A 16,105-nucleotide genomic window follows, 5' to 3' on the forward strand; every position below is an offset into this window, starting at 1 on the left:
AAGAAATGCTGCAGCCCATAGGGATCTCCTGGAACCCCAATACCTTGGGTACCTCAATACCATATACTAGGGAATTATAAGGGTGTTCCAGTAAGCCAATGTGAATTGGTGAAATTGGTCACTAGCCTGTTAGTGACAATTTGGATAAAATGAGAGAGCATAACCACTGAGGTTCTGGTTAGCAGATCCTCAGTGAGACAGTTAGGCATCACACAGGGAACACATACATATAGGCCACACACTTATGAGCACTGGGGTCCTGGCTAGCAGGGTCCCAGTGACACATAACAAACATACTGAAAACATAGGGTTTTCACTATGAGCACTGGGCCCTGGCTAGCAGGATCCCAGTGAGACAGTGAAAACACCCTGACATAAACTCACAAACAGGCCAAAAGTGGGGGTAACAAGGCTAGAAAGAGGCTACTTTCTCACACAACATTCCTCATAAATCCATCATGGCTGAAAGTGATTTTTGGAGGTTACATCTGGCTGAGCCCACCCACTGGTGTGGCTATAAATCATAAACACACCTCTCTCCAGCCCTCTCCTAATCTAATCAAGGGGGCACCTAGTTGTCTGGGGTTGCAGGATGTGGGGATGTTGCTGGGTTGCTCCAAATGTCCTTCTCTGCCTTTGAAGACCAGTTTGGCAGCCCTCCCCCTTCCTGCGTCACCATCTGCTGAGGGGAGATCCCCTCCCACAGGCACATCTATTTGTGTGAAATCAGGTCACTTCACACCTCATCAAGCAGCCTGGCCAGGCTGTCAGAGGCTGGCCAATCAGAGCACAGCAGTTTTCGTCTGTGAAAGGACTAAATGAACATTTTCCTGAGACTCAGCAGTGACTCTATGGTGACCAAAATTCGTCCTCTCTCTCCAGGAAAGAGGCTCATATGCATAGAATTCAGCAGAGGTTCTTGCATGGGAACCTGGGGTTCTGTCTCTCTCTCAATTCCTGTCCCCTACTGTATCCTGCCATTCTATTTCTATTTTTTTTTTAATTGTCCAAAACACATCAAGTATTCCGGTCACTGTATTAGGGTCATACAGAGTCACTGTACTTTTTCAAGGCATCATTGCAAGTGTGCGTGTGCCAACCATCCCAACCCTTACATCATTTAAGCCCTGACTCCTAATGTCTATTTTGATCTTGGTCCACACTTCCCTGTGGCATGGTGCACCTCGTTAAGTGTAAACAGCCTGGCCAAATTAGGTTTCAGCCTTTGGTGACTGAGGCTGAATGGCAATTAGAGATGGCACGCCTTTCCCAGCTTATCACAGAGTGCAGTGGGGTCTTCAGGCCCCACTCACCCCTCTTCACTCTATGGGTAGTTGTGAAAAAAGTGGGTACACATGAGATTGTTGGACTGGGTTTGCTCTGAGATGCAACAGGAGGGTGAACCGGTCCACGTGACTTATCATCATCAGTGATGCGTAGTCACAGGCTGTAAACAGATAAATTGCTCAGGTTTTAGCTGAACTGAAGCATGCAGTGTGTCTTATCAGCTTTTACTGCAGTGTGCGATGCAGTAGTTCTCTGTGCAGTCAGTGAATCGTATAGACACAGAAAGGCAACATGTAACTTCGCATGATGAAGTTGCAGTAATACATGCCAGCATTCAAACCAACTTTTATATGGCAAAAATTAACAAGATAAGACAACTTTAAAATGGCATATCCGAGTGCGATATAACCCACAGTTTGTGTTGTTTTCAAACCAGTGCTTAATTTGTGCTTGTTGTTTTTAGTGCGGCGCACCGGCGCTTATTTTTGAGGACCGACATTAATTTGTATGCCTCATGCATTTGCTGCGAGCAAAAGACACATATGGGAAAGACGGAGGAAGAGAAAAAAAATACAAGCGTCACAATGGGAGAAAGCAGAAAACTGAGGCTAATTTCAGCAGACACAGGGACTCTTTAAGGCCCATATTTATACTTTTTTGCACCGCATTTGCATCATTTCTTGTCGCCAAAATGGCGCAAACTTACACAATATAGGGGCATGTTTGCACTGAATTAGCGTCATTTTTTGTTATTCTAATTCAGTGCAAAACAAACGCCAAATTCATAAAGTTAAAGTCATTTTTTGGATGTGGAAACCTACCTTTCCTTAATGAGATGCAAAGTAGGCATTCCTGTGGAAAAAATGACTCTATGGCCTTAGCACCATATTTATACTCCCATGCAAAAATGGTCCACAGGAGGGGTCAAAAAATGGTGCAAAGCTTGCTTTGCCCCATTTTTTAATGCCTGGGTCAGGGCAGGTGTAAGGGGACCTGTGGGCCTATTTCCATGGTGGAACACCATGGAATAAGCCCACAGGTGCCAACCCCAGGCCACAGGGACACCCCCACCCACACCAGAGGGACAGCGGAGGATGGGGGATCCCATCCCAGGTAAGAATAGGTAAGTACAGGTAAGTATTTTTTTTAAAGTGCCATTGGGGCCCCTGAAATGGGCCCCTCTACATGGGACTGGGTGCAATGGCCATGCCCAGGGGACCCTGGTCTCCTGTGCTGGCCATTGGGGTGGTGGACATGACTCTTGTCTTTTCTACGACAGGAGTCATGTGGTACGAATGGTTTTGCATCAGGAAATGACTCTAGGCAGGGTAGAGTAATTTTGTTTTACTCTAACCTGCCTTATATCATTTTTTGGTGCAAAACCCCCTTCTTCCTTACAACCAGCCCCACCCGACTAACATAATTTATTTTTACGCTAGCCTACCCTTTGCACTGGCTTGCACCATTTCATAAATATGGTGCACAGGAATGTTCCAAGCCGGTGCTAACCATTTTGGTGCAAACTGCATTAGTGCAGTTTTGCACCAAAAAGTATAAATCAGGGCCATAATTGTATTTTGTAAGTTTGCGATGCTTTGGCGTAAAAACGAGACGCAATTATGGTCCAAAAAAAGTGTAAATATGGGCCTAAATGAGAGAGAGAGGGGGGGGGTGGGTGGAATAAGGTAAAACGTGATTAGAGAGGAGAAGAGAAAGAGGAAAGAAGTAAAAAGAGAGAGAGACAGAGAGAACAAATGGATAGGAAGTAGACTGTGTGAGGAGACGAACGGGTTGGGCTGGTATGAGCATTTTTGCAAGGGTTGTTTTTGGTGCTCCACTGTACACATTTGACCTTTGATTGAATGTTGGTACTTAAAGTCTCAGGAAGAAACTGCAAGTAGGCAAAATTAAGGAAACGGATGGAAAAACACAATCAGGGAAACTACTATAGTAAAGTTGTATAAGATAATGGGGCAGGTATGAAGAGAGAAGGTGGGGAGTGAGAACTGGTACACAACTGGGAATGGATCAGGAAAGGAAACAGATGTATACAAAATCCATGAAAGAAGCAAGTAGTTACATCATCAGCATAAGAGGTCAGGATATAGAGGGCATATGAAGTTAGTGCAGGTTAAAGTGAAGGGTGGGCACTAAGACACTGGCAGTTGAGGCATAAAAGTCATTTGAAAGATTAGAGTATAGCAAGTAAATGTAATCAAAAGGTGGATGTAGACTGATTGCCAGATATTGACTCCTTTATATTAAAATGCACAGGGGATATAAGAAGGCTGTGTATGTCAAGTGCATTTGTATAATAAGGACTAGTACATAGGTAGGCTTTATAGGCACACATCAGCAATTAAGCATTACAAGCAAGAAGAGGGTCACCAGTGGGCACACTGGAATTGTATGATTCTACTGCCACAGCATTTTTCAAATTATTGTAATTTGCTGCATTTGCCACATTATCCGCTGCATAATTTGCAGATTTTAACAAAAACAAAAATAGTTTTTAGCTCAAAAGGATCGAAAGTTACTAAAGATGAGACAGTGCTTGTTGATGTCCAGCGGAAAGCACTTCGCCAAAGTTGTCTGTTCACTTTTTAGTTGCATATTGCTGTATTTGTGTGTTGAAATACTATTAATTAGGTGAAACCCTTGTCCAGGCAGTGTTAACATGTGAAACAACCATTGGCAAAACCAATAGGTTTCGCCATTGTTTTTAGGGTCGTGCGCTCAAGCGCTCTGGCCCCTGTTGTAATCGCTCAGTGGGCTTTTAACGACGCCCATCAGTTTTGTTGGTTTGTGGGCTTGGCTTTTAAAATATGCTTGATTTTATAAGTGAAAGGCATGTATATGTCATGCCTTTTCTAGTGTTTAGCCCTCCTCTACAGCACTGGTAAACTACTGAAAATATACGAGGCTCCATGTTTTCTGAATGGCTTGTGCACTATTTCTTTTTACTTCCTACGCAGCGCGATCTCGCTGGGCAGTAGTTGAGTGCTTTGCATGACATCGACCCTGTTACATGGATAATTCTACTTTTGCTGATTACATGGATAATTCTACTTTTGCCGGTTACAATGATAATTGCACTTTTGCCGATTTGTTTCAATGCAAGCAAACTTCTGTTTCCTTTTCTGTGTCTCCTTCACGCTCAAGGCGAATGTCAGCTCGCATATGTGAAACTGTTTTACTTTTCATTATCAGATTATGTAGCAAAGAAAGTCCAGTTCGGAGTTTACACCGCTAATAGCTCTAACTCGTGCAAATTCGAGACCCATTGCATTGCAAATGCTTGTTTTCTTTTGCATTCTATCCCAATATCTAACTGGATTTGATTATATTCTGCATCTGTGCAAACATTGGCATGCTGTAACCCATCCTTATAGGCTTTTTGCTCTATAAACTAATACTGTACCCCAGATTGAAGGCTGAATACTTGAATGACATTGGTCACCCCTCTAATACTCTCCTTGTTACGTACAGCATTCATACATTTCACTGACCTAGACTATGAAGTATCTCAATGGGTCTGAGAACTGATTGTAACTTGCATACCAACCTGTCTTGCATGAGAGGGTAATAAAATGATTATCGCTGACTACAGTGGTACCATTAAGCTCTTATTTATTGAGAAAGAAGCAATTCTGTTTTATCTGTGTATTACACAAGAGTTCATTAATATTTTAAGAAATATCCACTTGATTTCCCTCCCACCTAAAGCTTATTAAGGAGACTGTCATATATTGTGTACTTTACAATGATTTCCATTGTTAATGCACAATGTGTTCTCACCTTGATGTGACAAAACTGTCTTTTGAGATTGATTTCTCCCTAAGAAGGATTAATGTCCTGATGCTTCTTGATGACTGATCCTCTGGGATTTAGAAGATACAGTGAATATGTGAAATAAAAAAAAATAAAGTCAGATAGAATGATCATGGGAGCCACATTTGGACCCTCAACCCTTCTTGGGATGAGAGTGGTTCACCCTAGGTGGAGAGAAAAGAGGGCCCAAGTGCTGAAGGGCACCACACTTGAAGCTGACAAAGACCAGCGTGCTGGTTGTTGCTGGGGTCTGTCCTCTCCACAGATGGCACAGAGGAAAGAAGAGAGCCCCACACCAGAAGCGGTTGCACCGGAGAGTTCTCTTTGCCTGGGTCAGAGTCACACCATGCTAGTTCTAATATCAAGTCCTCCTCCTAACAACCCAGCCCTATGGATATAACATAGAAGCTCACTTTCTGATTTACCCTTCCTGAAAAGCAGCTGTTCCTTTTGAACTCACCCCTTGTGGATATATAAACATCACGTCTGCACATCTGCAGCAGCTCAGTGAAAACATCTCTGCACACGTTTGGTAGCTAACTCCTTAAACAGCAAGGGGCATATTTATACTCCGTCTGCGCTGATTGTGTGTGAAACATTTTGACGCACAATCAGCGCAAACGTTGCCCCGTATTTAAACTTTGACGCCCGAGCCCGCGGATGACAAAATTCCACCCGGTGCGTCATTTTTTGGATGCAGCAACGCGCCTTGCGTTAATTATATGCAAGGTAGGTGTTCCCGTCCAAAAAATGGCTTAAACGGCCGCACGTCGTATTTCTGCTTTTGGGCAAAAATTGCGCACGGCCGGGAGGCAGAGCCAGAAAATGACGCACAGCCCGATTTGTGTCAAAATTTAACGCCTGGGTCAGGGCAGGCATTAAAATGGGGCAAACACACCTGTATTTAATCAGAACACACAGAACAAACAGCAGAGCAGCAACAGGGAGCCATGGAGGTGATTCTAATCCAGCATGCACGCAGACGCAGAGCCCAGCAGCAACAACAGAAGTTACAACAACACCAGCAGGGACCCCAAAGGCAGCACAGAAGGCAGGAGAGGATATTCCGCCCCAGAACCACCCTTCAGGGCCTCAGGGAACACAATATCATCCAGAGGTACCGGTTGAACTGGCAGGCCATTCAGCAGCTGCTGCGCAACATTGAACCGCAGTTGACCCCCACTTTGGTGACACCCGCACCATCCCAACAGAAACAAAGCTGCTTGCCGTACTTCATATGCTGGCAAGAGGCTCTTTCCAAACAACTGGTGCCCTGGTTGGCGGAATATCACAACCATCATTCTCTGCCTTTTTGCCCAAAGTACTGGATGCCATCATTGGACTGACACCCCGCCACATCTGTTTCCCTAACACACTGCAGAAGCAGCAGGAAACAAATCAGGGGTTCTACCTCATCAGTGGCTTCCCACACGTCCTTGGTGCAATCGACTGCACACATGTACGCCTTGTGCCACCTGCTGCAACTGAACACCTCTACCGCAACAGGAAGTACACACATTCCATCAACGTGCAGGCCATAGTCGATCACCAGGGATTGATCACCAACATCGTGGCCAAATATCCTGGGAGTGTACATGACTCATACATCTTCCGTCAGTACACCATCAATGAACACTTCCGGGATGGACGGTATGGCAATGGACTACTTGTTGGTAAGTACAAAATCCTACTTATATACACACAGCACAGCAACCCTCTAGGACACACAACACATACACCACAACAGCAACATGTGAACAGGGACATACTGAGGACGTGACATCGCTAGCCATGTTTCTTAGGTCACCATTGAACCTGTCACACATCGGAAACTACTGTACAGCCCAATGTTAAGACATCAAAGATCACAACGTGTGGAGTGGTTTGCCTAAATGTCACCTTGCAAATTGTAAGTGTCCCAATGATGTTTACATTAATCCATTGCCTAAGTCTAAAGGTATGCAATGTCCAGGGTACATTGGTATGAACGTGTTAACAACACTGTCAATTTTAACTGTGTATGTGTACTATCATCACCCAGTGAAGACACACGAACACCTGTATCACAAGTCACAATGCTAGGGAGGGCACACTGTAATGCAAATTCCAAAACATACTGCTGACAAACGATTAGCAGACAAACACTCGTTCATCCAAGGAAACAACACAATGCAGATGGTACATCCTACAAACATAGGATGCTACATTATTACACAAAAGAGTCACAGACAACACAAGACAACTACTGCCATGAAAGTCATTTCAATAGTGCCAGCTACATCAACATGATTCCAATAATTTTCTCTTGCAGCTGATCAGGGGTATGGCATCCAGCCATGGATTATGACACCATTTGGCAACCAAAGTACTGTTGCAGAGCGTGCCTACAACGCCGCCCATAGGAGAACATGCAGCATTGTCGAGAGGACCTTTGGCATCCTCAAGTCAAGGTTCCAGTGCCTCGACATCACTGGTGGTAGCCTCCTATATTCCCCGAGATGGTCTGCCCGATTATCCTAACATGTGCAATATTGCACAACATTTGCATCAAAAGAAACATTCCCTTCCTGGAACCAGAGCCACACATGCCTAAAGAGGAGGAAGAGGAGGATGTTGGCCTGCAACATGAGGGGGAACTACAGAACACGGCCACTGGTATACGCAGGCGGCAACAGATCGTCAACAATTTCTTTTGAATATGATCACTTTCACCACTTTCGTTAACTAATTTAAATAAACACCTATTCTAATCACCATATAATGGTCTGGCTATTCCTTTTTGCACACCTTCATTTCTACTCAGAATAAGAGTGCTGCCTCGTGGAGCATTGCTGAGATACTGAGTAGGACACAGAACATCCCAGAGCTATTGTGATGCCTAACATACAATGGTCACATACACACACACTCTTAATGACATATATCATGTACATTTCTCCTTTGAAGGACAAGAGCAGAGGACCAAAACTATTTCACACATATATGTTGAAATCAAGGTCCAACGCAGCATATGGCACACAACTAAGACACCATCACTCAATGAGGAGAAAACAAGCCTCATACATGAGGCAGTCAATGTGCTTTGGCATCAGTAACAGGAATGCCTGACCAGACCCTCGACAACAGTAAGTCCAACTGCATCCAATATTTGCAAGGAATATCTGTGACCAGAGTCCCATAGAAGCAGAACATAGACGGCACAAGTGCCACACAAATGAGCAGCATTGCACACATGACATTCAATGTACATGTCAGCCCATTTCCTAACTCCTGACACACCCATGCACCTGGTCACAACCCACCTGTTGGAAGAGGTCCCTGGAATACTAAGATGTGTACCCTGAAATTCCCTCCTCTACACACACAGACCAACATTAGCAAACCAGTGTGCTACACCCTTTCCTATGGTATGCCATTGTCATAGAACATCTGACTGCAAGGACGTCAGGTTCATTTATACACTGTCTTCTAGTTTCAAAGCCATGTTAGCACATGTAGATTGCTTCCCATGTGAAAATGTCTGTTGGCCCTTAGAATGCAAGTCTCACCTACAGGACTGGTGAGAAACAGATGCGGCCCACACCTGTGATCACCTCCATGCACACCACCCATTTCAAAAAGCACTGCCCCTGCTGATGCCTGGAACAGCATAGGAGTTGCCATTATGTCAAATACACTGTTAAGCATTGATACTAATTAAGCCGTGTAAAACTGCCACTGGGTTCATTTGTCACCTTAAAAAACACAGGACATACACAGTTTGACATGTCATCTCTCTAGTTTGTCCTTCAAACAGTCTTAGTCAGACCACTGATTATGTAACTTGTCAAGTAGCTGGATCCAGATATTTGTACAGGCCATGTACTATTATGTGGATGCGGGCTAATTTTCACTTCTGTGCATCAAAATAAATTACGCAAATACAGTTTTGGTAAACAAAAAATGACACATAATGCGAAAAAGGCGGGACTTTTCATACAGGAAGTGATGTAATAGGATATCCTGTTTACAGATCATGTACAGTGGGTGCACTTTCACTTTCACTTTCACTTTGCAGTCTATGATCCTTCTAGACTGTGTGGCTGTGTAGAGAGTGTTGTCCTGAGATTTTGTGCTTTTTTGTCCTGTGTGCTATCTGTATTGCCAATTTGTGAAATAAATATTGTTTCTGTATACTGTACTACTGTGTTTTGTCTACATTTGTCCATTTATCTTGTGTTTTTGTTGTTTGTGGGAGTCTGTTGTGGGTAATGTTAGTTTGGGGATAGTTGGGCTCTTTTAGTGGTTAGGTTTACTTTTCATCTGTCTTTGTACCATTACTTTCCCCCTTTTCCCCTTTCTATTTCTTTTACCCCTATTCCCTTTCACTTCCAAGTATATCTGGTAGGCCACGCCTTGGCAGGATGGGGGAAGAGGAGTTGAGGGAGTTCATTTGGCTTGTGGCGCATTTCTTGCCGCTCATGATCCAGGCAGGGGGCAGGGTGATAAAGGGGTATCCAACAGAGGCGCGCAGAATCCGGTGGGGAAAGGTGCTGCATCACCTGCAGCGTGTGTATGCCAGCCAGAGGATTGACCACCAGCTGAAGCACCGGTGGGCTGACCTCATCACCAGGGAGCAGGATCTCTTGGACCACCTGGGAATCATGATTGGTGGCACTGTTGGTGAGTACGAATCATGTTAATGTGCACGATTAACTGCTCTGTAGTGACATAAGGGGATTAGTACAATGACGGCCAGCTAACTTCCTGACTGTGTGTAATGCTGGGGAAATATAAAGGGATCATTGATGTACTATGGCAAGGATCACAATTGCTAGCTGTCAGGTAGCACGTGCTCAGCAAACTTACAGGTTACTTTTCCATGAAGGAAATTGGTGCGGCCTTTTTGTCAGAAAAGCAAACAAAATAGGAGCCACTCATGTCTATATAGGGTACTATTAACAGACCAACATTTAGGCCAACTTTGTTGACGCAATTGCTAGACTGAATTTAGAATCACTACATGATGCAGAAAATGAGTGCTGCCTTCACGTCAATTGATAATACCAAAGTGGCTCAGACATATGTCTCATGTGAGTCTGGTGAGTGTGGAAGGAAAGCGTTCACGGAAGTACTATGAATGTGTGGGATTATTGTGTTCCTTGATCTTTTTGGATGCATGTCAGTTCTGGATTTGAAAACATTGTGAAAAGGTGAAAGGTGCCCTCAGCTAACATCTTAGAATGTTTGTTGGAGTTAGTTGTGCCACATTCCAAATATGGATGGCAGTCCAAGTGTATGCACATGGCTTCACATCTCCATGGTTGGTGCAAATCACCATAGCTGGGCCACATCAAATGACTAAACTGTAAAAACAGGATGGCTTACAAAAGTCCCTGCCCCTCCCTCTGTACATTGGACTTATGTGTAATAAATGTGTCATGGCCACAAGGCATGTTTGACTGGTAATGCAGTCCTCAAGTAACCAGGCTTTGGATGTTTCTCTTGGATGCACATGATGAGACGATTACAATCCATATTTTTTTCTGCTCACCAATTACGGGGCATGTTTGCAACCACATGATAGTTAGGGCCAATGTATGTGTGCAGATATGTGTGTAACTGTCACAGGAGACCCATGCTATGTACAAGTTGGCCGTGATATATCAGATGCAGTACCATCATATCTGAATGGCTGCCAGTTCCTTATTCAGCCTACACATTGTATATGTTTATGAAATTGTTGCGCTGTGCACAGATTTTGAGCACATTTCTTCCTTCCATACCTTACAGGTGGACAGGCACCCTACACTGTGGGAGAGGTGGTGACATTTGAGGACACCGACCACTCCAGTAAGTGTTGATATGTCTGTTATGTGTTGCGTTTGCTGGTTATGGACTCGTGTGAGTTGAACGCATAGCAAGGTGTGATACGTTGGGCAAGCTTTTCTCTTGTTCCATGAGTGGGAATTCAGTTTCTCACTTGTTTTGAGTGGCCAATGTGTATCCAATGGTATCATGTAGGGATTGTAGGCCATTCCTGTAGGCCCCACTGTGAGTACAAGGGTTAGTCATGTGGATGACACTTGTATCACCAAGAGTCGCACTGGAAATCAGCTCCGATTTAGTCAGCCTGTCAGACACACATTCTCTAAGATTGGTACAGCAAATTGCTTTCCAATATACATCTTTTTCCCTATTTACCTATGTAATTTTAAAACAGTAGGTAGAACCTCCTAGCAGTATGTACTACCACATGTAGTGCTACAAGTATGTGGAACTTGAGTGCAATGGCCTAGGTGTGCATGCAATTCATGATCATGGGTGTTCTAGCAACTCCGTGTCTGATGTAAGTCAGGCCTCACTGGAAGTATATGTTGTGAACCAAGTTCTGTATTTCCTGACAAGTGTGGCCCTATGAGTGCTCTAGGGTTTGCTGACTCCTAATTGTTGATACACCTTACCTGTGGTGTGTCTGTAGAGACAAACATGTGTGCAGTTTTCTATACACTCCTCGGTGTACATGTTGTTGGCAAATTATAGTTGTTTATCCACCCCCCTCAAACACGGGCATGGGTTTGTGAATGGGGTACCTAGTACTGATGCTACCAGTATGTTACACATACATGTGAATAAGTGACGGTGTGGTTGCAAACTAGTATACACACTCAGGTTTGGCACTTGGTACTATACTGGCAAGTCCAGTTACAACTTGCAGACCATGTGGCTTTAGTTTTGCTTTCCGTACACTGACATTTGTAGCACAGGTCTTGGCGGAGGATATGCAGCATGATTCTTAGCTCATAACTGCCAGAACTCAGACTGCAAGTCAAAGCCAGTTGTTACCCATGTTGTAGGTTATGGATGTGCTATGTGTGATGTGACCTTTGTAGTCTGGCCTGCCATGTACTTCCTCAGGGACATTCAACGATCTGTATTGTGATGTGAGCTGTTACAAGTACAGTAGATGTATTGTCTGATTAGCTTCCTGTGCCATTTCACAAAATGCAGTTACTAATGTAGAATATCTGCATTTGTCTTCACAGCTGCTAACATGACTCCAGACCAGGTCCGTGAATTTCAGCAGCGGGCCATGCAATACCAGCACATCCTGCTGGTGGAGTCGGGGTTCAGGAGGATGGCCCGGCGAGATCGCCATGAACGGGCCTCCGGGGCATGGAGAGCCTTTCCACAGGGTGGGCCTACTTTGCCCACCACAGCCACCACCAGCACAACCACCAATCCGAGCCAGGTGGCCCCACCCACAGCTGCCATTGTTGGTCCGATATCTGCTGGACTTCCAGGCCCCAGCATTGCCACTGGTGCAGGACAGCCCACTAGGCCTGGCACCACACCTACACAGACCTCCTCCACTTGTACCCAGACTGCCACTGCTCCATCTGTTGACCCTGCAGCCTTCAATCAATCAATCAATCAATCAGTAAATTTCTAAATCGCGCTACGTACCCATTAGGGTTTCAAGTCGCTGAGGGGAGGGTGGGGGTAGCTGCTATTGGTCGAAGAGCCAGGTCTTGAGGAGTCTCCTGAAGGTGAGGAGGTCCTGGGTCTGGCGCAGGGGGGTCGGGAGGGAGTTCCATGTCTTGGCGGCGAGGTGGGAGAAGGATCTGCTGCCGGAGGTCTTGCGTTGGAATCGGGGAACGATGGCGAGGGAGAGGTTGGCAGAGCGGAGTTGGCGGGAGGGGATGTAGAACTTGAGTCTGTTGTTCAGGTAGGCGTGTCCGGCGTTGTGGAGTGCTTTGTGCGCGTGGGTGAGGAGTTTAAAGGTGATCCTCTTGTCCACGGGGAGCCAGTGGAGGTCCTTCAGGTGGTGGGAGATGTGGCATCGGCGGGGTACGTCGAGGATCAAGCGGGCGGAGGCGTTCTGGATGCGTTGGAGTCGTTGGATGTCTTTTGCTGGTGTGCCTGTGTAGAGTGCGTTGCCGTAGTCAAGTCTGCTACTGACGAGGGCCTGGGTCACCGTTTTTCTGGTTTCCGTCGGGATCCACTTGTAGATTCTGCGGAGCATGCGGAGGGTGTTGAAGCAGGAGGAGGAGACTGCGTTGACCTGTTTGGACATGGTGAGGGCGGAGTCGAGGATGAAGCCGAGGTTGCATGCGTGGTTGGCTGGAGTAGGGGGGGTCCCAGCACGGTGGGTCACCAGGAGTCGTCCCAGGCCGAGGGGGTGCGCCCAAGGATGAGGACCTCTGTCTTGTCAGAGTTTAATTTCAGGCAGCTGTTTCTCATCCACTCGGCGATGGATTTTAATCCCTCATGGAGGTTGGCTTTGGCGGTGTGTGGGTCATTGGTGAGGGAGAGGATGAGCTGGGTGTCCTCGTCGTAGGAGAGAATGCTGAGGTTGTGCTGATGGGCCAGTTGTGCGAGGGGTGCCATGTAGACGTTGAACAGTGTCGGGCTTAGCGAGGAGCCTTGGGGGACGCCGCAGATGAGGTTGGTGGCTTCGGAGCGGAAGGGTGAGAGTCGGACTCACTGGGTTCTGCCGGAGAGGAATGAGGAGATCCAGTTGAGGGCTTTGTCTTGTATTCCGGCTTCATGGAGACGTGTTAGTAGGGTGCGGTGGCAGACCGTATCGAAGGCAGCGGAGAGGTCCAGGAGGATGAGGGCTGAAGTTTTGCCGTTGTCCATTTGCTGTCTGATGTCATCTGTGGCAGCGAGGAGCGCAGTCTCGGTGCTGTAATTGCGTCTGAAGCCGGATTGGGAGGGGTCCAGGATGGAGTTGTCTTCGAGATAGTGGGTGAGCTGGGCGTTGACGATCTTCTCGATGACCTTCCCTGGGAAGGGGAGGAGGGAGATCGGGCGGAAGTTTTTGAGGTCGTTGAGGTCAGCCTTGGGTTTCTTGAGGAGGGCTTGGATATCGGCGTGCTTCCAGCTGTCCGGGAAAGTCGCAGTATCGAAGGATAGGTTTATGATCTTTCGAATTTTGGGGACGATGGTGGAGTCGGCTTTGTTGTAGATGTGGTGTGGGCAGAGGTCTGAGGGGGATCCTGAGTGGATGGAGTTCATGGTCTTTCGAGTTTCGGCGTCGTCTACGTGGGTCCAGGTGGTAAGGCGGTCGGCGTAGGGGGAGTTGTCGGGGTGGGGTCTGGTGGAGGTGTGGTGTTGAGGCTGTCGTCGATGGCGGCGATCTTCTGGTAGAAGAAGGTGGAGAGTGCGTCGCAGAGTTTCTGGGATGGTGGGACGTCGTTGACGTTGGCGCTGGGGTTGGAGAGCTCCTTCACGATGCAGAAGAGCTCCTTGCTGTCGTGTGCGTTGTTGTTTAGGCGTTCTGTGAAGTGGGGGTGTTTGGCGAGTCGGATAAGTTGGTGGTGCTTGCGGGTGGCTTCCTTGTGGGTTGTCAGGCTGTCGGGTGTGCGTTCGAGAAGCCATCTTTTCTTAAGTTTCTGGCAGGTGCGTTTGGAGGTGATGAGTTTGTCTGTGAACCAGGCTGCTTTTTTCTTTTCTTGGTTGACGGTGGGCCTCTTGAGTGGTGCGAGGGTGTTGGCGCAGTTGAGAATCCACTGTTGGAGGTTGATGGTGGCGGAGTCCGGGTCCGTAGGGTCGGTAGGCGGGTTCTTGGCAAGGGTGCTGGTTAGTTGGTCTTCGGTGACTTTGCCCCAGCGGCGGTGCGGCGGTAGTGGGGTGCAGTGGTGTTCGGTGTGTTTCTTGAATGTGAAGTGGACACAGTGGTGGTCGGTCCAGTGGAGTTCGGTGGTGTGGCTGAAGGAGATGTGGTTGCTTGCAGTGAAGAGTGGGTCTAGCGTGTGGCCGGCGATGTGGGTGTGTTGACCAGTTGTCTGAGTCCGAAGTTGGAGAGGTTGCTGGCCAGTGATGCGGTGTTGGTGTCGTTGTTGTTCTCCAGGTGGAAGTTGAGGTCTCCAAGGAGGATGTAGTCCGTCGAGCCTTCAACCAAATGGACCGTAAGATGGACAAAGTGCTGCGCAAGTTGAGCCACCTGAGCTGGGATGTGCGCCACATTAACAGGCGTGTAAAGTCCATTAAGAGGACCCTCCAGAGGGCCAACCTCTAGACTTTTTGATATGGACATGATTCCCTCCCCTCCCTCCTCTTTCCTTGTTCTTATAGTTAGTGGGCTTAGGGGGCTTAGTGTTAGGTTAGTATAGGCTGTTAGTTTAGTTAGTGTTAGTGGGTGTGGGGTCCTGATTGTTTAGATTTTAAAAAAAGAATTACCAAAAATATATATTTGTATAGGATAGTATAGCATGTGTTTAGGTTAGTATGTGTTGTCCTCCATGTGTCCCGTCTCATAAGGGGAGTGGGGGGTAGATGTTTAGAATGTTTTGTTACATGTGATAAGTAAGTGTAGCTTAGGTTAGTTAGGGACAGTTGTGGGTAATGAGTAGCGTAGTTAAGATTTTTCCCTCAGTTTCCTCATCTGTGATTAGCATTTAATAAATATTTGGTTAACCCTTAGTAGTATGTGTTGAATGGTACTTGATCGTGGGTTTAGATTCAGGGTACATCAATTTTGTACTATAACATCTGTGTCCTATGCTACAAACAAATCCCAACTGAGCTGTACAATTGGCAGCTAGCCCAGAGCTTCCTTGAAAAGTGTCGACCCTTTGTTGCAACCACCAATCACAGTTAATATGGATGAGAATGTGTTTCTGTGGATAAGTGTGTTTTCAAAGTCACAAACAGTGCTTCAAGACTTGGTATTGGGGAAACAGTTTTAGGTCTGACTGCAGTGTGATGATCATCCACACCCTTATAAGATGAGTTCTCATTGGCAATCTTGTATTCTTGTCTTCATGACCCTCATACATCATTTGTGACACAGTTCGGCATGATTACCTATTTGTATGTTAACTCAGACACCTTCATTTATCCAGTTTTTGTAGTGTTTACTTAGATTAGTGTGGCATGTTTATTGTGTTATTTTTGCATGTTGACAACATTTTGCGGCCACTATTTGATGACTTAGTTATCCCCTGAGGAAGCATTCTTCTTTCCAACACAGCATGGTGGTGTATGGTTTCTCACTTCATCA

Source organism: Pleurodeles waltl, chromosome 4_1 (genome assembly GCF_031143425.1).
Source record: "Pleurodeles waltl isolate 20211129_DDA chromosome 4_1, aPleWal1.hap1.20221129, whole genome shotgun sequence".
Classification (NCBI taxonomy): Eukaryota; Metazoa; Chordata; class Amphibia; order Caudata; family Salamandridae; genus Pleurodeles; species Pleurodeles waltl.